Genomic DNA, 26,065 nt, shown 5'->3' with positions numbered 1-26,065 from the left:
TCCCATAACAGCCTTGGATCATCTACCTTTGGAAATTTCCATGATCAAGTTCTTTCTTGCATAAGCCACTAAGCTTTGAAGTCCCTATGTTAGAACAGTTTATACTACAACTTAGCCAATGCAAGAACATTCTCATTTTTCCTTTAACTTGGTTCTCTACCCAAAGAAATGACAGACAGGTGCCTAGGCAATAGTGATAAAGAAAAGGGATGTTATCAGTCCATATTAACTTCTTTTCATCATCTCCTATTACCTGTGAAGCTGCCAGAATCCAAATGACAGCAGACCTCGAATTTTTTTGCTATGTGACTTAACTTGCCCTCCTTATTTGCCAGGAGTTAGACAAGCTTTGCTAATGAACCAAAGATGATTTTAAGTTTCCTTCTCTCAAGTTTGACCAGGTTCAAGGACTAAAGATCCATTCAGCTTTGTGCTGATAAATTTAACCACAGACTCTCTAGGGGATAATAAGCCATGATTAGTAAGGTTTACCGATTTCCATGGCATAAATACTCCCATCATGGCCGACTTCAAGCTAGCAATATGACGTCACTAAACGTAAAGTCCAGAAGAAAAGTTGACAATTGTACAATTGAACCTTGCAAGCTAAAACTAGCCAGTTTCAGAACTTTGGGATCTATCCATCTATGACCCCAGCCTGAGACTGCTTCTGATTTCCTTTCCTGGGTACACTCCGAAGATGGATGCTACATTTACAGTGATGTGCAGCAGAAACAGTAAAAACAATGTTGGGGTGGCTCTGAGGATCCCTGAACTGTAGCTGGGGCCTCTCCTTCATCAGATCTATGATGCTCCTGCAGTAACACTTCATCCTTTTGGTTCAAGGCAGTGGTTGGCAAACATGAGTTCACAGTGGAGACACAGGGGAGTTCTAGAAACCAGCAATGCCTGGGCTCCAGCCTCAGCGATTCTGATTCAACTGATCTGGATTGGGAACATTAAAAGCAGATGATATTAACCACCAGCCACGGTTGAGAACCACTGGTTTAAAGTAACTGACCTCTTATGTATATGACACAGGGTTAGTATTATTTTTACTTTTCACATAAAGAGGAAAAGTCAACTTACATGACTCACAGAAAGGGAAGAAGTCAAAGGTGAGGCCAGGGCCATGTCCTTAGTGAAGGGAAGGCTGAGAAGAGGTCTGTGTTCTGCCTCCTAGTAGGTCCTGGAAAGAACCTTAAATATTACTTTTCTGAACCCTTAAAAAAATACTAGTGAGCCTTCCTTTTTAGTTAGGAATTTAAGTAAGCACAGGAAATGCTGAAATCCTAGGAAATTGTCATAAATCATTTAATCAACTCTTCTGTGTTTTGAATCTATACAAACTGGTATTAGTTGTGAAATCTCATTCAATTTCTTTCCATCTGTTTTAGATTTGCATTTATTCTTCGAAGCATATGAGACATTTATTCCAAAATCAGCAATTAGGTCATGTATGTTTTGACCGTTAACATCTGCAGTTGTGATTGGAATTTTACAGGTTGATAAAATAGCTAGTTTAGTAGTCATTTTCACACAGTACTATTTTAGTTAATAATCCATTTAAGTCTGTATATAAACACATAGATGATACAACTGAGACAATGAAGATGTGCTGAGTCCAGCAAATGGTCACTGGAGGGGCAGCACGAGATGGAGAATGAACACAGAGGAAGGAAGCTTGAGCTCTAAGCTTGATGTGGCTCAAGCTTGATGCAATTTCCTAATCCATCAACATGAAGACAGGGTGAATTTAGCTCTTCACCTTTAATATTTTGATAAGGCATCCTGAAACTGAAACCATCAATGGTGTCAGTGAACCAAATAGGTCTGAAGAACCAAGAGGGTTTTTTCCCCCCCGAGTTTCACAGACATTGACAAACTCTGAGAATGAAATGTATATTTCCAGATTCTTTTTTTTTTCTGAGTTTATTTTCCTTTTAAATCATATGTTGCAAATATATTTTATCTCGAGATCCAGTCCCATTTGACCAATAGTGGCCACCCGAAGCAACAAGATGAGGTTTCTGAAGCCAGGTCCAAGGCTGGTTGAGTTAAGAGTGCCATGACTGACAAGTGGTGATTGCCTTGGGTCTGAAAAGGGTGAAATGGCAATAGCTGTGCCCCATGTCCCATCCCTGTTCCTGGTCTTATCATTAACACCAGTGTGTCCTTCATCTCCCAATAGGTACTTCTGAGGTGAAATGAATGCTGGGATTCTATATTTCCCCACTTTTCACCAAGAAAATTTAGTTCATTGTTAAAGTCGCAATATTCAACCAAAATATTTAGCTTTTGAGTCTTTGATAAGCAGCTTCAATTTCAGTTATATCTTTTTTTTAAAAATTGAACTGTAGTTGATTTACAATGTCTCAGGTATATGCAAAGTGATTCACCATTACAGATATATATTCTTTTCAGATTCTTTTCCATTATAGGTTATTATGAGATATTCAATACAGTTGCCTGTGCTATACGGTAGGTCCTTGTTATCTATTTTACATATAGTAGTGTATATGTTAATTCCAAATCTTTATAATGATCTAACAATCATCAGTTGACTCAGTTAAACAACTAATCTATTTAAAGAGGAAAATTTTTTGTGTTCAACATTGTTTGGGCAAAACAAATATTGCTTTTTGATGCTTTGACTTTTAAGCCAGTTCCATTAGACACAGTCTAAAAGATAAAAGAAATCGTGACCTTCCTGCTATTCCACCTCCTTAGGTTTGGATGGCTGTGCTTTTCTCTTTAGGTCATGTAACACCACAGCATGATCTGACAAGGAATTAACTACTTTAGATGTTACTCCAGCATATACTTTGAAGCAGAAGCAATTCTATCCCTAATAGTTGCCTGGCAGATTGATTCTTCCTTCTGGCTCTTAAAGCTCTATGTAGTAATTGCCCCAGAATTTAAAAATTATCTGGGGAATTCCTTGTTTCACATTTAGGGTACAAATAGCTAGTGACAGTCTGTAACGTGTTGGTGAAGGGATGGAGAATCACTGTATGGATAAGAAAGCTGTCTCTTTTTACTATAAAGACCTGAAAAACCCTTACTTGACCAGACTGTAGAACTGAGTTTCAAAATTAGTAAATTGCTAACGTGTCCGAATATGTGTTTGTCAAGAGCTGTCTCTATAGGACACATCTTCTCAGAGTGAATGCTCTCACACTCAGGCACTCTGGGTATGGACTTGCCTCCTTTAATGTTGGTTTTGACGGTGCTGTTAACTGTTTGCAAAACAGTGTCATGACAAGTCTCTTTCAGAGTAATAATTTGGCTTATAAATTATCCACTTATTTTCTTGATCAAAAGATTGTCCTTTTACACTGCTCTCCTATCCCTCCCTTTTATGCTTATCTTCATTTGATCATCAGACCACGTTCTACACACTAAATTGCTAAATTCCCTGAGATTGAAGTGGGGGGCAGGTTCCAGGTCCTCTTTCCATTTCTTCTATCTTCTCTAACTTTATATAGTCTCATGCTGCTCTTGACATACAAAGAAACCCTCACTGAATAGTCTGTGAACGACCATGATAGCTGTGTGTCGTTTACACTGGTTATTTACATTCTGTCCCTTTTAAGAAACTGGGGATGGTTCAATTGGGATTTTCCACTATTATCATTTTCTCATCAATGAATATAAACCCTTGAATTCTCAAGGTGGGTTCAGTATCTTCCTGGCTTGAAATAACTGAAAGTCATTGAACTAAGTTATTCTCAGACCAGAGATGTATCACCAGTTTGGGGGTAATTAAAGGAATCAGTTAGAAAAGAACGTATTATTAACTTATCAGTTCAGTTCAGTCACTCAGTTGTGTCCAACTCTTTGCAACCCCATGAATCGCAGCACCCCGGCCTCCCTGTCCATCACCATCTCCCAGAGTTCACTCAGACTCACGTCCATCGAGTCCGTGATGCCATCCAGCCATCTCATCTCTGTCATCCCCTTCTCCTCCTGCCCCCAATCCCTCCCAGCATCAGAGTCTTTTCCAATGAGTCAACTCTTCACATGAGGTGGCCAAAGTACTGGAGTTTCAGCTTTAGCATCATTCCTTCCAAAGAAATCCCAGGGTTGATCTCCTTCAGAATGGACTGGTTGGATCTCCTTGCAGTCCAAGGGACTCTCAAGAGTCTTCTCCAACACCACATTTCAAAAGCATCAATTCTTTGGTGTTCAGGCTTCTTCACAGTCCAACTCTCACATCCATACATGACCACTGGGAAAACCATAGCCTTGACTAGACGGACCTTAGTCGGCAAAGTAATGTCTCTGCTTTTGAATATACTATCTAGGTCGGTCATAACTTTTCTTCCAAGGAGTAAGCGTCTTTTAATTTCATGGCTGCAGTCACCATCTGCAGTGATTTTGGAGCCCCCAAAATAAAGTCTGACACTGTTTCTACTGTTTCCCCATCTATTTCCCATGAAGTGATGGGACTGGATGCCATGATCTTCGTTTTCTGAATGTTGAGCTTTAAGCCAGCTTTTTTGTTCTCCTCTTTCACTTTCATCAAGAGGCTTTTTAGCTCCTCTTCACTTATAGAAAAAGAAAATAGGAAACTTAGACCTTGCTCTCAGGTTGGCTGCAGTTTGTTTGGAGAAGATGAGAGGAATGCGAGAGAGAACACATGAGGCTTTCGGTTGCTCAGTCCTCAGAGACTATCTAAGTTAGAGGAGAATGATTTCTGATGATTGGTTATGAGTGAAGGCATTAGGTGTGAAGTGAATTAAGTCAGGTGTTAGGAAAACAAGTTTTGGAAAGGCAGGCTTTTCCAGTGAGGTGTCAACAGGGACACACACTCTAAAAGAATAACCAGTGTGGTCCACGAAGCGGACAACCATAGGAATTACACAAACTCGACAGGGAGGGCTCCAGTGATGGCAGACCTTTAAAGCTACATTGAGAGGCTTGTGGTTAATGTGACAGAAAATGCAAGGAGCTCCTGAAGAATTTGACCTGAGGAGTGACGTTACAGGGGCTTCCCTGGTGGCTCAGTGGTAAAGAGTCCCCCTGCCAATGCAGGAGATGCGGGTTCGACCCCTGGGTTGGGAAGATCCCTTGGAGAAGGGAAATGGCAACCCATTTCAGGAGTCTTGCCTGGGAAATCCCATGGACAGAGGAGCCTGAGGGGCTCCAGTCCATGGGGTCGCCAAAGAGTCAGACATGACTTAGCAACTAAACAACAACAACAAAAAGTGACATTACAAAATGATGTTTTCAGACTATTTCTGCAGAGATACACAGGATGAAGACTAGCAACAGGGCAGCTGAAATGGCTTAGCAGGAAGGTAAAACGGGACATTCTGGCTACAGTGGGGGCTGTGGGAACAGAGGCCAGATATATTTTGAAAGAAAATACAACCTATCTTGGTGTCTGGCTAGATGGAGGATGGAGGAAGTCAAAGGTAAATTTGCAGGTGGGTAGATGAGAAGGGAGGGGGCTCCAAGAACCAGGGGAGTCAGAGGAACAACTGTCTTTTAACAATTTGAAATGACAGTTAGCAGGGTAAGGAGGTAACACTGCAGGAGGCAACAGGAGGAGGAGACTTGTTTCAAAACCTGAGTCTGAGTCATTTAACTTCACTAACAAGAACAGTCCCTGACTCACATGGCCATGAAGCTGATTAACCATGGTAAGACTGAAAGTGTGCTGTGAAGCACTATCCAGTGTATCCAATGTATGCCTTTGGCATTTTATTCTATGTGAGTCTCCTTCCCAGCTGCATGTGATACTGAGGAGGATGTAAAGCTTCTGCTCATGAATTTCACTCCAGTATGTTTTGATATCACTTCTGGTGGAAGGGAGACTGGTTGGGAGGCCTGAGCAGTGAAATGGGTAAGAAACTGTAATGAGGACACCTCATGCGAAGAGTTGACTCATTTGAAAAGACTCTGATGCTGGGAGGAATTGGGGGCAGGAGGAGAAGGGGACGACAGAGGATGAGATGGCTGGATGGCATCACCGACTCGATGCACATGAGTTTTGGTGAACTCCGGGTGTTGGTGATGGAGAGGGAGGCATGGTGTGCTGTAATTCATAGGGTTGCAAAGAGTCGGACACGACTGAGTGACTGAACTGAACTGAGCATGCATATATATACATATATATATATATATGGCATATATACTATATATATAATATTTTAACATCTCTGAAATCAGGTATCAGGGTAGCTCTTATCACTGATCATATAATTGTTACTGTCAGGCAACATGCCTATGCATGTGCAGGTAGCCAAACTGGACAAATGTGACCCCTGAATATTTCAGTCAACAAAACACAAGAACTATTTGAGAAAGGTCTGAATCCTAGTTGTTGTCCGGATGCTTTCTGTTAACACATTTTGATAAGATCAAGAAAGGGCCAACATCAGAACTTTCAGAATCCTACACTAGAATCTTTCTCCAACATTAGTAGAGAATTCTCTTAAGTAATGCTGATTCTCTTAAGTAATATTTTTGATGTATAGTAAACAAAGATAAACATGAATTTGAGTCAAAAAGTAGCTCCGAAGAATTGGTCTCTGAAAAATCTCAAGTATTTAACACATTAAGCAATACATATACTTTTAATATTTCCTTTTAATACATGCACAAAGGTCTAGGAGAGATTATTCAAAAGTTATTAAATAAACATTTTAAGTGGTAAGAAAGTATCATGTCAACATAATTAACATGTTTTACTTCCACCACTCATAAAATAACAGTGAACCTTACAATTGAGTGGTGCCTTAAACTTGACAATTTTCATTACCATGGAGATGAGTGTGATCATAGAAGATTCAAAGAGAGAATATAGAACAAGAAGAGAAGATCCAGGGAAAATCTCTCAGAAATATTTAGTGCTGAGTAACGTGACATTATATACAGTCATAAAAATATTTATATTCCTGGGCTTCCCTTGTAGCTCAGTTGGTAAAGAATCCGCCTATAATGCAGGAGACCTGGGTTTGATTCCTGGGTCAGGAAGATCCCTTGGAGAAGGAAATGGTAACCCACTCCAGTATTCTTGCCTGGAGAATCCATGGACTGTAGCCTGCCAGGCTCCTCTGCCCATGTGGTCACAAGAGTCGGTCACAACTTAGTGACTAAACCACCACCACTACTGCCACCAATCACACTTGGGGTAATTCCTCCCAAGAAAGTCATCCAAAAGAAGAAAAAGATAATTACACTGGGTAGTGGGAGTTTACTTCCATGAGGCGGTGAGGTGGGCCTGAATGAGTCTCAGAAGCCGGCCTGTGACCCTCAGTCCCAGCCCTCTGACACTGACCAGCTCCCCATGCCTCATGCCAAATGGAAACAGTCCATCATTATTCAGATCATAATAGGCTGGATGAACCAATGACCTTTGGGTCCTGGAAATCTCTTTTCCCTCTCCAAATAGGTATACAGGCCATCCTGACTTCTCTGTGTAATCTCACATTTAGCCTTACCAAAAGAGAGGAGACAATGAGATCAGTTTGATCTTTTCCAATATGGTGCCCAGATATTAGGCAGAGTCTCTTGTGGAGCTACTTTGTGGGCCTTTCTGACACGATATGCCTGCCTTCTGGCCCAGGTACAGATCCCTGGCCCATTAGTATCTATAGGGATGGCAAAGTCACCTGGCTTAGAGTGTGACAACTTAGGAGGACAGATTTGTCTGCAGTTACTTTTCTCATAGGCAGGCTTATGGCCATGACAGGCACTCAGAATTTCATGGACTATCCAGAAGTACACAAATTGGAAAGGAAGGAATAGGTGTGCTTTTTATTACAGAAAAGAGAGAGGGATAGTAATCTAAATATCCAAAAGTAATGACATGATTATTCAATTACTTTAGTACATTCACTCAACAGAGTTTTCTTCATATTTAGAAATATCAATTATGAATAACAAGAATAACAGTAGCAATATGGAAAAGGAAAAATACAACATTGAGCAAAAGTATCAGTGAAACTCCATAAAAACATATATTTATATGGAAAGTTATCCTAGTTGTTTAGGGAGTGGGATTGCTAAGTGACCATTTTCTCTGTAATTTGATTTGTGAGGCATTATTATTTTATAACCAGAAGTAGAAAACATTATTTGAACAGTTAGTTTATGAAATAAAGCCATAAATCCAGCACCATAAAAGATAAACAATCCAGAGTTTCAAACTATGAAAAAATGAAATAATTACTAGAAACTATATGACAAGTGACCAATAAAAGTCTGATCTAAATAAATGATGCTTTAAAATGAACTCATAAAGACCCAAAGCAGAATGATCTATTTTCCTTAATATTTATTTCATCAGAAATAAATTTATTATCAATACAATGGTTCTTCCAAAAAGCAGAATAGATTTTTATGTAACTTCTACTTAATAATATTTTGACTTCTTCAAAGATCTTAAAGGATTTTCACATATAATAAGAAAGATTTCCTACACTGACAGTTGAATAGTACCTATCAGTCCCATTTTTACAGAGGAGGAATTGGTAAAGACATGTTCAAGATAATCCACTGCTCAAATATTCAAGTGAAAAAGTTGCTAATTTTTGGCCTACTCAATTGATGATATCAAATACCCAGCATTCTCTATTCAACCGGTATTGCTGAATAATAATTTTCTAGCTAACTGAAGCCCACGTCTTTAGATATCAAGGACCCCCACTGCCACATTTAGGATTCCCTCTCATCAATGCATTACAATTTTCCCTGCCTCCTTAAATAGGATACATTGAACATAATTTAACCTTTTAAAATCAAAGATTCTACTTATTAAAATGAATATCAAGACTAATATACTAATTTTTTTTGCAATGGCTTTTTGGGTTTTTTAAATGTATAACAATTTTTATGGAAAAACGGCCCCAGATGTAATTTTACCCTTTGAATTACTGAATCATTATTCCTGAATATTTTTATGTGTACACACATACACATACACACACATTCATATTCCATCCTGGTGAACCTGCCTATTTTCTCACTGCCCCTTTTTTTCTTTTTGAAATATATATATTTTATTGAAGTATAATTGACTTACAATGTTTCAGGTGCACAGGAAGGTGATTCAGTTATCCAAATACACATATACTATATTTGAAATTATTTTCCATCATAGGTTATTACAAGATATTGACTATAGTTCCCTATGTTACACAGTAAAACTTGTTGATTGTTGCATATATATTTTCTAACTAGAAATCTAGCATTCTATTCATACCAAGTCAAATAAGTGGAATCAAAATGTCATAAATTTTTTAGTTAGGCAAAAACTCGTAAGTTTTCTAAAATATATATATTATACATATTTATAAATATGTATATAAATGCTTTTGTACTACACTTGATAAAGGCTTGAGAAAGAATATCAAAAAAAAAAGAGAAGAGATGGAGGAATTGGAGAACATATACTAAATGAAATGGGAGCACTGAATATGAAACAGAAAAAGTGAAACAAACTAGATAAAGGTAAAAAGGTCATCAGATAGTTCAGTTGTTTTAAAACATGACTGCTCATTAGAAAACTATCTGGAGCTCTGGAGAAAAAAAGCAATACCTGAGCATTTGCATTTTTCAAAAATTTCAAGATAATTCGGATATGCATCAGATTTTAAAAAGTGATTACAGGTTTTTCTATTAGATCCTAGTTTGGGTGATATCCTGGTGGCTCAGACCATAAAGAATCTGCCTGCAATGCAGGAGACCTGGTTTCTATCCCTGGGTCAGGAAGATCCACTGGAGAAGGGAATGAAACCCACTCCAGTATTCTTGCCTGGAGAATTCCATGGACAGAGGATCCCAGTGGGCTACAGTTCATGGGTCACAAAGAGTTGGACATGACCGAGCAACTCATACTGGACACTTTGGTGATATAGAGTTCTATTATTTTTCTGTTGACCAATCATGATACAGTGGTATTAAGAGTTACATAATCAGTGCTTGCTTCGGCAGCACATATACTAAAATTGGAACAATACAGAGAAGATTAGCATGGCCCCTGAGAAAGGATGACATGCAAATTCATGAAGGGTTCTATATTATTTTGGGAACTCATGTACACTCGTGGTGGATTCATGTCAATGTATGGCAAAACCAATACAGTATTGTAAAGTAAAATGAAGTAAAAAAAAAAAAAAGGCATTAAGTTGGGTACTGTCCCTGTAAGGGATATTATTGAATTAAAAATGATTTTTCATGCAAAAATGGTTAGTTCATCTCATGATTCAATCATGAGTCACTCTAAATGAGCAAAAACATTTTACTTTGATATTGAGCAGAATTACAATATATGTGCTTCCTTTTTTCAACAAATCAAAATTTTATTTCAGAAAATTAAAGAGATATGTAATGAGTCATGAATTAATAAAATTAGTGATTTTCCTATTTAAAAAAAAGTTACATAATCACAAGAGTAAAAGATATTTATCAGTTTTCACAATCAATAGCCAGACAAAAAAATAAAAAATAATTACAATTATAAGCCTAATGGGAATATGATTAACAATATAAAATAATTACATACAACTTGGAGAGGTGTCAAGCAGAGTGCTGTGGTCAGTGGAAGTGCATACATGCACATGTTTTCATCCACCTGGCCAGTCTGTCTTTTGGTTGGTACATTTAATCCATTTACATTTAAGGTAATTATCCATATGTATGATCCTATCACCGTTTTCTTAATTTATTATTTATTCAGGTTTATTTTCTGTAGGTCTTTCCCTTCTCTTGTATTTCCTATCTAGAGAAGTTCCTTTAGCATTTGTTGTAAAGCTGGTTTCGTGGTACTGAATTCTCTTAACTTTAGCTTATCTGGAAAGCTTTTGATTTCTCCATCAAATCTGAAGGAGAGTCTTGCTGGGTATTCTTGGTTGTAGCTTCTTTCCTTTCATCACTTTAAATATATCATGCCATTCCCTTCTGGCTTGTGGAGTTTCTGTTGAGAAATCAGCTGATAGCTTGATGCAAGTTCCCTTGTATGTTACTTGTTGTTTTTCCCTTGTTGCTTTTAATATTTTATCTCTGTCTTTAATTTTTGTCAGTTTGATTACTATGTGTCTCAATATGTTCCTTCTTGGATTTATCCTTCCTGGAACTCTGTGCTTTCTGGACTTGGTTGACTGTTTCTTTTCCCATGATGGAGAAGTTTTCAGCTATTATACCTTCTAATATTTTCTCAGGTCCTTCTCTCTCTCTTCTCTTTCTGGGACCTCTATACTGTGAATGTTGGTGCACTTAATGTTGTCCCAGAGGTGTTGTAGGCTGTCTTCATTTCTTTTGTTTCTTCTATATTCTGTTCTGTGGCAGTGATTTCCACCACTTTGTCCTCCATGTCACTTATCTGCTCTTCTGCCTCAGTTATTCTGCTATTGATTCCTTCTAGTATATTATCTATTTCTGCTTGTTTATTCTTTAATTCTTTTAGGTCTTTGGTAAACATTTCCTGTATCTTCTCAATCTTTGCCTCCATTCTTTTCCTGAGATCCTAGATCATCTTCACTATCATTATTCTACTTTTTCTGGAAGGTTGCTATCTCCTCGTCATTTAGTTGGTTTTCTGGGGTTTTATTTTGTCCTTTCATCTGGAACATAACTTTCTGCTTTTTTATCATGATTAACTTGCTGAAATATGGTTTTTGTTTTAGCTGCTGTGAGATTCTGCTTCTTCTTGCTTCTTCTCTGCCCTCTGATGGAGGAGGCTAAGAGGCTCATGTAAGCTTCTTGATGGGAGGGACTGGTGATTGGAAAAACTGGGTTTTGCTCTGGTGTGCAGGGCCTTTGCATTGATCGCTGCAGAAGGCTTTCTTATCTCTTCTTGCTATTCTTTGGAACTGCATCCAGATGCTTATATCTTTCCTTTTCTCTTTTGCCTTTTGCTTCTCTTCTTTTCACAGCTATTTGTAAGGCCTCCTCAGACAGCCATTTACTTTTTTGCATTTCTTTTCCATGGGGATGGTCTTGATCCCTGTCTCCTGTACAATGGCACAAACTTTCCTCCATAGTTCATCATGTACTCTGTCTATCAGATCTAGTCCCTTAAATCTATTTCTCACTTCCACTGTATAATCATAAGCGATTTGATTTAGGTCATACCTGAATGTTCTAGTGGTTTTCCCTACTTTCTTCAACTTAAGTCCGAATTTGGCAATAAGGAGTTCATGATTTGAGACACAGTCAACTCCCAGTCTTGTTTTTGATGACTGTATAGAGCTTCTCCATCTTTGCCTGCAAAGAATATAATCAGTCTGATTTCGGTGTTGGCCATCTGGTGATGTCCATGTGACAGGTTCATAGACTTGGGTAAGTTAGTTTCCTCTGATAGAGGGTCATAGAAAAGGCAGAACCAGAGATCAAATTGCCAACATCCGCTGAATCATCGAAAAAGCAAGAGAGTTCCACAAAAACATCTATTTCTGCTTTATTGACTATGCCAAAGCCTTTGACTGTGTGGATCACAATAAACTGTGGAAAATTCTGAATGAGATGGGAATACCAGACCACCTCACCTGCCTCTTGAGAAACCTATATGCAGGTCAAGAAGCAACAGTTAGAACTGGATATGGACCAACAGACTGGTTCCAAATAGGAAAAGGAGTAGGTCAAGGCTGTATATTGTCACCCTGCTTATTTAACTTCTATGCAGAGTACATCATGAGAAACTCTGGGCTGGAAGAAACACAAGCTGGAATCAAGATTGCCGGGAGAAATATCAATAACCTTAGATATGCAGATGTCACCACCCTTATGGCAGAAAGTGAAGAGGAACTCAAAAGCCTCTTGATGAAAGTGAAAGAGGAGAGTGAAAAAGTTGGCTTAAAGCTCAACATTCAGAAAACTAAGATCATGGCATCTGGTCCTATCACTTCATGGGAAACAGATGAGGAAACAGTGGAAACAGTGGCGGACTTTATTTTGGGGGGCTCCAAAATCACTGCAGATGGTGATTGCAGCCATGAAATTAAAAGATGCTTACTTCTTGGAAGGAAAGTTATGACCAATCTAGATAGCATATTGAAAAGCAGAGACATGACTTTGCCAACAAAAGTCCATCTATTCAAGGCTATGGTTTTTCCAGTGGTCATGTATGGATGTGAGAGTTGGACTGTGAAGAACGCTGAGTGCCGAAGAATTGATGCTTTTGAACTGTGGTGTTGGAGAAGACTCTTGAGAGTCCCTTGGACTGCAAGGAGATCCAACCAGTCCATCCTGAAGGAGACCAGTCCTGGGTGTTCATTGGAACGACTGATGCTGAAGCTGAAACTCCAATACTTTGGCCACCTCATGCGAAGAGCTGACCCATTGAAAAAGACCCTGATGCTGGGACAGATTGGGGACAGGAGGAGAAGGGGATGACAGAGGATGAGATGGCTGGATGGCATCACCGACTCAATGGACATGAGTTTGGATAAACTCTGGGAGTTGGTGATGGACAGGGAGGCCTGGCGTGCTGTGATTCATGGGGTTGCAAAGAGTGGGACACGACTGAGAGACTGAACTGAACTGCAGGGCCTTGCTCAGAAAAGCTTTAATCCAATTATCTGCTAATGGGTGGGGTTGTATTCCCCAGGTGACCCAGCCCTGGGTCTATGGTAGGGCTAATGAGGAACTCCCTCTGTGGTAAAGTTAACAGCGAACTCCAAGAGGGTACATGCCAAAGGGGACCTTCCAGTGCCCCTGTCCCTGAGGTGAGCCCCTGCCACCCCACGTCTCCACAGGAGGGCCTCCAACACTAGCAGGCAGTTTTGGTTCAGTCTCTTGGGAGTCACTGCTCCTCTCCTCTGGGTCTTGGTGCATGCAAAATTTTGTTTGTGCCCTCCAAGACAGGAGTCTTTGTTTTCTCCCAGTTCTCTGGAAGACCTCTAAATCAAATCCCGCTGGCCCTCAAGGCCAAATTCCCTGGGGACTCCCAGTCCCACTGTCAGATCCCCAGGCCGGGAAACCTAACGTGGGGCTCAGAACCTTCACAACAGTGCAAGAACTTCTTTGGTATTATTGTTCTCCAGTCTGTGGGTCATCTACCTGATGGGTATGAGATTTGATTTGATTGTGATTGTGCCCCTCCTACTGTCTTGCTGGGGCTTCTTTTTTGTGTTTGGATGTGGGATATCTTTTTATGGTGGGTTCCTCTTGCCTGGAAAATGCCATGGATGGAGGAGCCTGGTAGGCTGCAGTCCATGGGGTTGCTAAGAGTCGGACACGACTGAGCGACTTCACTTTTACTTTTCACTTTCATGCATTGGAGAAGGAAATGGCAACCCACTCCAGTGTTCTTGCCTGGAGAATCCCAGGGACAGAGGAGCCTAGTGGGCTGCCGTCTATGGGGTCGCAGAGTCGGATAGGACTGAAGCGACTTAGCAGCAGCATCCTCCTATCAGTGGTCCTCCTGGTTCAATAGCTAGCTGCAATTTTGGTGCTCTTATAGGAGGAGATAAGCACACAACCCTTTACTCTGCCATCTTGAAGCCCCTCCAGGTGATTTTAATGGGAAAAGCTGTGGTTTGTCATTCTCATTCCCTGTAAATGTTTGGCACAGGGGTCGGCACATGACTAGAGTCTGGCCATTGAGTTCCTTCCTTGGACATTTAAAATTGAAAGAAAAGGAGGGAGGGTGGGAGAAAGATCAGTCTCTTATCAAGTGACCAGACCCATCAAATGAAAATTTTGAGATCTGTTAAAGGTGATATATCTGACACAAGAACCTAAAGGCTGAGAAGGTATAAGAAAGAATGCGGAGAGGCACAGAGGGAATGTGGAGAGACCTGACAGCTTCCAAGAGCCTGGGTCTAGTGCCTTCCTGAGGTCCAGCTAAATCTCTGTCCCTGGGTTCTGTGAGGCACCCATGTATTCTAGGGTGACCTTCAGAATATTTAACAATGGCACAGGAAAACAAAAATCAGGACAGGGCCAGAGGCCAGTACACAGTCCTGGAATTCAGCTGTCATTCCAGGCATTACCCCTTTTGTTACAGAGCATAAAGTCCTGAGACAATCCCCAGGTGTCTGAGGTTATGTGGAGACACGTAAGGGTCTCAAGGCATTTTACAACAACTGGCATCTCCATGCAAGTGCAACCAGCTGACTATCAACTCTGTCTGTATCCTTATAAGAAATGTTGCTTTTGCACTATAGTGGTTTCTGTCACTCACAACTTTAACTCAAAAAACTATGATTTGTGCTGTGTCATGATTTGTCATCTATTTTGCTGACATAATTTGATGGTAACTTCAGAAAGTCTTAGGGCTTGAACAAACTTTGAAGTCATTTTGTCCAATTTCCCACCTAACGGGAAAATTCACTTTTCATCTAAATAATTTAGTACATGGTAGAAAAAACTTATGCCTTTCAATGGAATAAAAGCATAAGAAATATAACCCACAAATTAAATTTTTATATTGCAAGGCAATAGCTGTTTACTGTAGAAAATTTTTTAAAAATCTAGATGAAAAAAGCATAATATGGAACCCCTCCAATCATTAATTTTTTAAAAATCCCTGTTAATATTTTTGTTTGTATATATCCTGATTTTATGCATTTATAGAATTTCTAATTTTTGCAAGACAAGTTTTACCTGGAAATCATCTTTTAGTTAATATAGTATGCTCCTTCTTTCCATAAAACCCAGATTTTTAATCTCTCGTCTTGTGTTTCATTTCTTGGGTGTGTGGGCACTGGGGGAAGGAAGGAGGGCAGAGTTTCAGAGTTCTTTGAGGTACGAGGTTTATGTAGTTCTTGGCTCCCAGGGCAGCTCTCAGGAGAACAAGGTTGACCTTATTTCCAGGCAGAATTATTCATGTCACCACTTACTGTGGAAGCTGTTTAGCAAGTCATGTCTGACTGTATGAGAAAGGATGAATTTACACATTCGGCAGCAGGTGCACCAAAGTCAACAAAGTCCATTATTTAATCCCCAATATTAGCTCCCAAGTTGAAAAATGGGAAGAAGACAAATGAGTTCTAGAACCTCATATATCATTGAGCTTCCTTTCATCCAGTGGGAAGTAAAGTCTTTCCAAGTAAGAAAAGCTGTTTGCACTTAATCACTTAGACTTATATCCTGGGTATTTTTAAGGTGATGTAAATTGTTGGTGTAAAAGAGGACCTGCCAGACCAAGGGAAGAGGCTGGCCACCAAGCGGGGACAAATCATCCACCATGGAGCTGAAATGGAGATATCTGAGAACCCACATGAAGAGGGCCCACAGGAGGAGGAGGAACAGAGGAACAGAAGTGACGTCATGCAAGGCTGCACAGATCTGTGCTCCAAGAAGCCAAATGAAAGGCCACAAAAAGAAAACTACTGCCATTTTGGTCTGCATAAATAAAAATGCAATGATAAAAAAAACATAATGGTCCACCTGAACTCCATATTCATCGTCCTCTGTTCGGATCAGGTTCTCAGATCTGGAAACCTCATTTGAAGAGGGAGATTGGCAAATGAGGACATATTCAACAACAAAATAAACCAGAGGCAAAAGGGGCCCCTGAGGAGGTTTTAAGGTAACAGGTATGGATTATTTGGAGAAAAGGCTGAAAGAAATGAGTTACCCTCCTTAAAATGTGAAAGCACTTAAATGGTTATCATAAAGAAAATATTTAGGAGTTTAGGGTCAACATATACCCACTACGGGGCTTCCCTGGTGGCTCTGTGGTAAAGAATCCACCCGGCAGTGCAGAAGATGCTCATTTGCTCCCGAGTCAGGAAGATCCCCTGGAGAAGGGAATGCCAACCCACTCCAGTATTCTTGCCTGGAGAAGCCGATGGACAGAGGAGCCTGGCTGGCTACAGTCCACGGGGTCACAGAGTCAGACACGACTGAGCGACTACATACACACACACTACTATACACAATTTTTCTTCTAAGTTGTGAATTTTTTACAATAAACATATCATTTCTGTAGTCATATTAAAACCAATAAACATATAGAAAGAAGAAGAAGAAACAAAAGTCTAGATGATGGGAGTAGAGTGGGTGTGTGTATTTGTATACAGAAAGAATAGTTTTCCTTCATACTTTGTTTTTATCTTAAATTATAAAAGCAATACATGAAAACATAACAAATGATTCAGATATAACTTCAATCATTCAACAGATATCCACTGAATACCTATTATGCACTTTTATTCTTCATGGTTCTAGAGGACAGAACAAGTAGTAGTAGGTAGAAGAGACATGGAGGTAGAAGGTGGCTCAGAATAAAAAAGAAGAGATATGTGTATATGTATAACTTATTCACTTTCCTGCACAGCAGAAACACAACATTGTGAAATGACTGTATGCAAATAAAAATTTTTTAAAAATATAGTATCCGAACCGCCAACAACAGAATGGGTAGTTTTATACAAGCAAGAACTTCCACATCATTGTAAGTATTCAATCATGTATATTACTGTGGAAATTCTTATACTGAAAGATAGATAATACATACATGACTTCCAAGATCCCTTCCGAGAATATATTACTTTCTAAATTAACATTAAGGATCAAGAGATAAGTCTTCACCTGTCATCAGCCATACAATATTGGGAAACTCAATTCCCTCCTGATAGTCCTTTCTAAACTAAAAGAAATAGCACTGACTTAAACCAATGTAAACGTAACAGATGATATTTAGAGAATGTTTCAGAATGTTTCATGTTTAGTAGATAAATGTAGTCATTTTGTTGTAAATTATCTAATGTAATTATCAGGGCTATATCATCAACTATAATATTAAAATCCTTAATGAATTTCTGAAACTCAACCAGAATTGGAAGTACTGCTTAACAAAAACCTCTGGTTCTACACATGGGGCTCTGCTGCTGCTGCTAAGTCACTTCAGTCGTGTCCGACTCTTTGCAACCTCATAGACGGCAGCCCACCATGCTCCCCCGTCCCTGGGATTCTCCAGGCAAGAACACTGGAGTGGGTTGCCATTTCCTTCTCCAATGCATGAAGGTGACAAGAGAAAGTGAAGTCGCTCTGTTGTGTCCGTCTCTTAGCGACCCCATGGACTATAGCCTACCAGGCTCCTCCATCCATGGGATTTTCCAGGCAAGAGTACTGGAGTGGGATGCCATTGCCTTCTCCGACACATGGGGCTCACTGCTCATCTATTATTTCCACACTTTCACAATATAGTTACATCACAATATGACCTTCTATGCACCGGCACTATTCATATCACAATGATTCAGAAATAATTTTGGAGATTTAGGCATTTTTTAAAGTAAAAGAGAATTATAAAAGCCAAAATAAGATATCACTTTATATCCCCTAAGATGACTATAATCAAAAAGACACAATAAGAAATATTGGTGAGGATAAGGAGAAACTAGAACCCTCATGCACTGCTTGTGGGAATGTACAAAAATACAACCATTCTGAAAAAGTTTGGCAAACCATCAAATGCTAAACATAGAGAGTTATCACATAACCCAGCAACTCCACTTGTAGGTAGACACCCAAGAGAAATGAAAACTTATATCCACAGAAAAACTTGTCCATAAAAAAAAACAAAACAATTTGTCCATAAACATTCATAGCAGCATTATTCATATAGCCAAGAAGGAGAAATAAGTCAGATACTCATCAACAAATAAACAAAACCGTAGCATTCATATAGTAGAATATAGTTCAGCAACAAAAAGGAATGAAGTAGTGACATGTGCTACAATGTAGGTGAACTTCAAAAACATAATGCTAAGTGAAGGAAGTCAACCACAAGAAAGTACTTATTGCAGGATTCCATTTATGTGGCATGTTCAAAATAGGTAAATTCATAGAAACAGAAAGTAGATTAATGGTTGTGTAGGGCTGGGAGTCTGTGGGAGGGGACATAAGAAGGATTGCTAGTGGGAAAAGGGTTTCTTTGGGGGATTGTGAAATGTTCTAAAATTAATTGTGGTGATGATTACACAAGTCTGAACATACTAAAATCCACTGCACTGTGTACTTTAAATGGGTGAATTTTATGTTATGTAAATTACATTTCAATAATCTTATTTTTAAAAAAAGAAATAAAGTTAAACTTTCACAACTCCATTTCAGCTTCCCAAATTTCTCTGGCTGATATCTAACCTGTTGTAATATTTCCTATATATAGCTTCATAACTAAGACACCACTACAGAAATAGGATGTAGTCTTCCAGTACAACGTTCAGCTGTGTGTCAGAGGTTTAAAACAAAGGCCAGAGGGTAGAACAACCTAGATAAACCAAATTTAGATCTTGTGAAAAAATATTGCATAAGTGAAATATTAGCTTCAGGGCCTCATGAGCTGATGGGACCCAGTAAAAGTTACTGGAGATCAGAGCTCTGTGACACAGATCAAAAACTAACTAGAAAATAAAGCAGCTGTTCCAGTGTTTCACGGTGGGCATACAAGAAAAGCCTCTCCGATTGTAGTCAGTCTTAGAAAGATCAGAGGAGAACACAAGAGTAAATAAGTCACCAAATAAGAAAAAGAGAAACAAGACCACAAATTAAGACGTTCACTAAAGAAAAAGGTGCAGTGAACGAAAAACAATTTTTCCTTTTTTTTCCCTGCTTGCCTTGTCTTCTCAACAGGAATGAAAAACCCAAAGGGCAAGGTCCTTTTGAGTCCCTCCATGGTACTTGACATAGAATTCCTTCTGCCAGAGGGAATTCTAGTGACTGAAGGACCTGTGTTACCCACCTTGTGGCCACCATCACAGCATCTCATCCCACAGCCCCTGTGTTCATCCGCTTCTCACACCTGGCTCCTCCGTCTGACAGCTCTGCCAGGCTCTCTCCCACCTTATGCTCCCCCACCATGCTGGTCCTTCTCCCTGAACACTCTGCCATGTTCTTTTCATAACCTTTTTTCATCCTTCAGGTCTCAGCTTAAATGCTATCTACTCAAGGAGGCTCTCACCACCCCATATTGATTAAGTGGGTTCCCATGAGAGTCTGTCATCTCATCCAAGTTGTTGACCTCATAGTAAACAACACTTTACAAATATTTATTCCATCCCTGCTGTTGCTGCTAAGTCGCTTCAGTCATGTCCGACTCTGTGCGACCCCATAGACGGAAGCCCATCAGGCTCCCCCGTCCCTGGGATTCTCCAGGCAAGGACACTGGAGTGGGTTGCCATTTCCTTCTGCAATGCATGAAAGTGAAAGGGAAGTCGCTCAGTCGTGTCCGACTCTTAGCAACACCATGGACTGCAGCCTACCAGGCTCCTCCATCCATGGGATTTTCTAGGCAAGAGTACTGGAGTGGGGTGCCATTGCCTTCTCCAATTCTATCCCTAGTTTTATACAAAGGTACTGTTTGAGGTGCTGAAGATATAGAATGTACTAAACAAACAGCCACTCAGTCATGTCCTACTCTTGTGACCCCATGGACTGTAGCCCACCAGGATCTTTGGTCCATGGATTTTCCAGGCAAGAACACTGGAGAGGGTAGCCACTCCCTTCTCCAGGGGCTCTTCCTGACCCAGGAATCAAACTTGGGTCTCCTGCATTGCAGGCAGATTTTTTACTGTCTGAGCCACCAGGGAAGCCCCAAAACAAATAGTAATTCCGTTAATATTTGTTGTTTCTTACACACTCTTTGTAAGCAAACTATAACCTCCTTGTAAGCAGGGACTGGCTAAAATGGCAGCATTTAGACGCAGCAAGATGTAGATATCAAGTGCCTGAGAATTACAAGAGAATCCTGGCTCTCCTGCTTGACCAAATTATTTAACTGCTCTGAGCCTCAGTTTTCTCATCTGTAAAGAAGGCATAATAATAGTTGTTACAAGAACTAAATAGTAGAATTTAGTTACTTTGGTAACTATTGGAAAAATACTTGACCATACTATGCTCCAAAACATGTTTATCAAAGAAAAGTTTTTTGATTATTGGGCCAATACTGTACATGACAAAAAAAATCAGTGGTTGTAGTTAAATGAATTAAACTATGGTGTCTGTGGTTAAAATTATTTTTGTAACTGGGCTAATACATAATGAGAGAGTAGGTCAGCAAGAATAAAATGCCCCCTTTCACGCTTGAACACTTTGTTAAAAGAAATTCTTTGGTCTTAGATCCAATGTGACATTCTTGCTCAATTCCAAGCCAGTGGAAGAATTCTCTTTTGAATTTGCTAGAAATATTGTGGTTGTTTTCTACCAGAGAGGAGGTTCTGGGACTTGCTAGGAAGAAAGAACTATCACCTTCCAGCTTTGTCTACAATCTGACTTCCAGTGTCACCTGAAAGAAACCACGTGTCTCTAGGAACTGTTGGAAGGGTCTCAGAGATACCTCTGTACTTGTCATCTGCTTCTCCTGTCCTCTTCTCCTTCCTATAGCCACAATTTTTATTAATAAGTTGAAGTTTCCATCCATATAAAACCAAAATAGAGTTATGAAGAGGCTAACTACTAACCTTTCTGGATGGCAATAACTTCTTCCTGTAAGCATCAGCCAAACAAAAGTAAAAATGCAGTGCATCAGCCCCTGTAATCTATATGTACATACTTCTAGGAAAGACATAATACAATGGAAGGACGTGGACTAAAGTAATCAAAGCAATTGGGAGCTGCCGGCTGGTATTTACAATGATCTCGCTAAGTTCTGGCACTTTTGAAGGTTACAGAAAAGCAAAGTATTTTGTCACAGATTTGCCTTCAAGAAGTCTATAGTCTCTTTAGACCATAATCTCCAGACATGAAAACAGGAAAGTCTTTATAAAGGAGTACAATATATGGTAGGCAGAATAATTAGAGCCAGCCCCAAAGATGTCCACATCCTAATTTCAGGATCTGTGACTATATTAGGTTATGTAGCGAAAGGGAATTTAAAGTTGCAAACATAATTAAAATTGCTAATCCTCTGACCTTAAAATAGGGAGATTATTCTAGATTATTCAGGTGGGTCCAATGTAATCACAAGGGTACTTTCAAGTGGAAGAAGGAAGCAGAAGAGTGTTAGAGAAAGATACAGGATGATGAAAGTAGGGTCAGAAAGAAGCTGTTTTGCTTCTGGATTTGAAAATGAAGGGAAGGGAACCCGAGTCAAGGAATGCAGGCAGCCTCTAGCTGTGAAAAGTACAGAAACAGATTCTCCTTGATAGAAGAAAAATTCACACATTAAGATGTGGGGAAGTCATTCTGGCTTATACATAATTTGACTTGAAGTTTGTGCTAACTAGAACAACTTGTCTTATGGCCTGTCAAACATGCATTGTACATCTATTTCAACCATTAAAGAAAAGAATGCATTTAAAAAGCAAAATGAAGTAAGTGTGATTCAAGCTTCAAAATGGGAAGTGGGTGGCCACTGTGGACGTGCCTTCAGACATGTTGTTCCTGCATCATTGAGAATTTGAAATTTCTGAACTGTATCAGCCTCGAGGACAGACTCAAAACAACATCTGCTAGTAGCATCCAGCCACAACCTTATGGTCTCAACGTCGTCCCTCATAACTATGCAACCATTCTGGACACCAACAAGTCTTGCTTAACAAGTGCTCTTACTTCTTGCCAGCTTCAACTCTTAATTCTTGACAAATAGCTTATGCAACTTTGTGGGTTTTGCTTAAATAAGCCTTCACCACTTTGGAGTCAGGCAGAACACAATTCAAGTGTTTTTGAATCTGTGTCTCCTAGGCTATAGTCCTCAGTTTGACTCAAATAAACTTTCTTTTCTATTCCTATTAATAGATTGTTTATTGATTATTTCCATCTACATCCTCCAGAGCTTTCAGAAGGAATGAAGTCCTGCCAACATCTCAGTTTTAGCCCAATAAGATCTTGTTGGACTTCTAACCTACAGAACTGCCAGATAATAAATGTATGTTGTTTTAAATCACTAAGTTGTTTAAGCAACTGATTTGTTACAGCAGCAATCAGACACTAGTACAACACATAATAATACCCTAAACTACTATTATTAGAAAATAATTTAGAAAGTGGAGAGAGAACAATGCTGATTAAAGTTATTAGGAAAAATGAGTTTGAGTGACTCCAATTTGAGAATACTCTTCAGAATTTATAGGATGAAATGTAAAAGACAAAATCTGAGAAGGGATCTATGTTAGATCTATAAAATCAAAACAGGAGCATTGGTTTGTATACTAAATCCCAGATTACCAGAACCAGAAAGTAATTCCTTGAAACTTGAAAGAGATAGCGTTAAGATGGATGGACAGATAGATATATGGATGAATGGAGACAGAGATAAAGGAAGAGAGAAAAGCAGAAAGAGAAAGGGGAACTGCTGCTTTATGCAATATGAGACTCTTTCATCTTTAGAGGAAGCAGGGGCTGAAAGTATAAAAAGCTTTAAAACTTTCAGATAAATTCAGGGATACCAGATCCAAAATGAGGTCAGGGAAACCAAGAAGTTAGGGTGAAAGTCAAGCCCTTGTAATGTAGATAACTTGGGGGGCGCCCGCCCCCACCCACCACCTCAGTTACCAAAGCCTGTCAGAGACAGTTCTGGCTTCCAGCAACTTGGAGCTCACACATATGGCAATTTCTGTTCTTATCTCAGGTTTGAAGATTCCTTGGAAAATAACAAAGTTGGCTTAAGTGTTCCTCTCCCTCCCCACTATCATGTATCTGTTTTTCTGGTCTAAAAACAGCAAACAAAAAGGGCCTTGTGTGCTCTTTCAGAGACATACTTGAAAGCTTAGGTCTTGAGCAGCTGGAAGCATCCTTCCTAACCATGGGGGCGTACACAGTTGTCCTCCTGCTTCACAGACACACCATTACTCTCCTCCTACAGGAATTCTTCTCCCCTTTTCAGATTCTATTCCCTATTTCCTACTAGAGGGCCTTTCTCTGAGCTATTGAGTAACATTCCACTCCCTGGGAGATACCAGACAACGAGGAGTGAGGGGACACCTAAGAAATATGCCAGGTCATATCAGTGGGGACCGACTGCAGCAGGAAACTGACCCTACCAGTCATGAGGCCTGACAGTGGGGCATTGAGGAAGACAGGCTTGGTGAGTTCATCACTGCGTCTGCTCTAACACTTAAGGGATGATACTCAGAGACCAGATGCTGAGCATTCCTCACCCGTGAGGGCTCCTGGGGGAATATGTGATCATCGACTAAAAGCCTGCAAGATCACCTAGGTCTTTAGACCAGCAAGGTTTGGAAACTGCATACAGCGGATGCCTTCCAGTCTGGAGTCCGTCAAGACTCAAAAGAAAAGAGAGCTTAAGCTACCAACCTCATCTATTTGCCTTCTTATAAAATTGTCAGAGTGACTCCAAAACAGTTGTAACTCATTTCAAACCCAGGTGTGTACATGTCATGCTTCCTTTCAAAGAATGACAGACTTCAAAATATTTTAGGTTCCCAGCAGTTGTTCAAAAGCCGATAAGGAATACAACCAACACACAGAGCACTGAAATAAAACAATTTGATCATTACATGACTGTCTTATAGGGCAAATGTGCCTTTTTTCTCCCTTAAAAATATCCCTGGGGGTTTATAAAATTGGAGAGTGGAGGGCTTCTCTGTCCAACACGATGGGCTGTCACTCTTTCAAGAGGTAGACCTTATCAGCAGCAGAGGAAAAGGTTGGAGCTAATTCAGGAGACATTTTAAGTAGCCTATTTTACCAACTGAAGGCCAAAAGGGAAATAGGAAACAAATAATCATAAAATGAACTTTCTGCTGCTGGAATATCAGAGCTTCCTGGAAATTAACATCTCTGTTCTGCTGTTCCACTGGTAGGGATTTCCAGTGCTATTCAAAGAACTTTGCTCTTTCATCCCTGTCACACTTCTTGTTCTTTCCAATGTTTACTTCTATTATCACCCACCAATATATGAGGCAATTTTGTGCATAAGACCTTTCCTAAAGCTTGGCTCAGTTCTATTAACCTTTATGCGTAATTTATAGTTAAGGTCTAAATGGCACTGGTGCGTGTAAATAGTGTCTTGTGGGCTCCGCCATCATGAGGAAAGTACTGTGCTTAAGCGGCTCCAACGCATTTGCTCAGAACATTATGAAAGGAACTGCTGAGATCTCTGCAGGACATTATTTACTGAAATTCTACAGAAGATTAACATTGCTTTGTAACAGACTTTTCTGTGTTAAGCCTAGACGCATTCAAGGAAATCTGTGGAATCCAAGGCTTTGTCTTTCTTTCACATCAGTTTCTGAGCTGCTCATCTAAAAAGAAAAAAAGTCAGAAACCTCAGAGACTTTCTAATTTCCTTGGGATCTCTCATCAAAGATGAGTAGATTTGAGAAGTCTCTCTACATCTCAGGAGTGAGCGCAAAGAAAGGAAAGCACCGTTGGCCAAGGCGATGCCATGGAACAAATTTATCACATTCTTCTGCAACCTTCCTTTCACTTTCTCTCATCCAAAAGCAATCTGTATATCTCTGACCATTCCCAGGATACCCATCCAGACTCACAGGAGGCCCTAGAGTGTTTAACTGGCCCAGCCAATCTGCTGCTAGAAACTGCTGCTAGACGCCAGAAACTCGAGCAGTTTCCTATCTGCTTCCTTCCTTTCATCCATCCATCCAGACTCATTTATATCCTATTGATCGCCTGTATTTGTGAGGTCCTCCTAGATTCTGGGCAAGATGAATACAGCTCTTTTTCTCATGAAGTTTTATATCCAGGCTGGAAAGAGACACATTCAAAAGGTAATTTCACAAATAATTAATTGTAATTGGATAAGGACTTTAGAAGAAAAGTATGGTGCAATGAGAGAATATAACAGAGGTTTCTGGCCTAGTCTGGATGTAGAGGTGAGAGAGACCAAGAAGAGCTTCTCTGAGGCAGTAACATTTGTGCGGATTCTTAAAGGATGAGCAGAATTCATCAGGCAGATGGTGAGGGGTGGAGTGTTGGCAGGAGGGCTGGGTGCGTGGGTGGGGTTAGAATCTAGGCAGCCAGATAAGCATTTAGGAGCACCCTGATGCTCCTGTGAATGACTGCAGTGGGCAGGGAGTATATTTGGAGCATGGCTAGCAAGGAAAGCAGAGCAGAAGATCAGGCCAGATCTACCCTTGGAAGGGCTTAGGAAGACACAGTTGTCAGCTTAGCTTGTCCTCGAGCAGTCAAAATTCTGAACTCACACCTTCTTGGGGTTCTCAAGCTGGGTGAGCCCTAAACT

At 40.0% G+C, this 26,065-nt stretch overlaps 1 long non-coding RNA gene and 1 other non-coding gene across 2 annotated transcripts in view; both read left to right on the top strand.

Moving 5' to 3' along the window:
• Nucleotides 1–16,127, top strand: part of LOC120875103 — a 40,461-nt gene extending 24,334 nt beyond the window's left edge. The window contains exon 2 of the long non-coding RNA XR_005723815.1: nucleotides 16,060–16,127. This is a non-coding gene — a long non-coding RNA (uncharacterized LOC120875103). The remainder of the gene's footprint in view (nucleotides 1–16,059) is intronic.
• LOC120875772 lies at nucleotides 9,930–10,036 on the top strand. Its single transcript, XR_005724071.1, has one exon. It is a non-coding gene; the product is annotated as a U6 spliceosomal RNA (small nuclear RNA).
• Nucleotides 16,128–26,065: the final 9,938 nt, after the last annotated feature.

This window comes from Oryx dammah, unplaced genomic scaffold, assembly GCF_014754425.2.
Source record: "Oryx dammah isolate SB20612 unplaced genomic scaffold, SCBI_Odam_1.1 HiC_scaffold_16, whole genome shotgun sequence".
Lineage (NCBI taxonomy): Eukaryota > Metazoa > Chordata > Mammalia > Artiodactyla > Bovidae > Oryx > Oryx dammah.
Note: the sequence above shows the minus strand (reverse complement) of the source record. Positions and strands in the feature narration are given on the sequence as shown.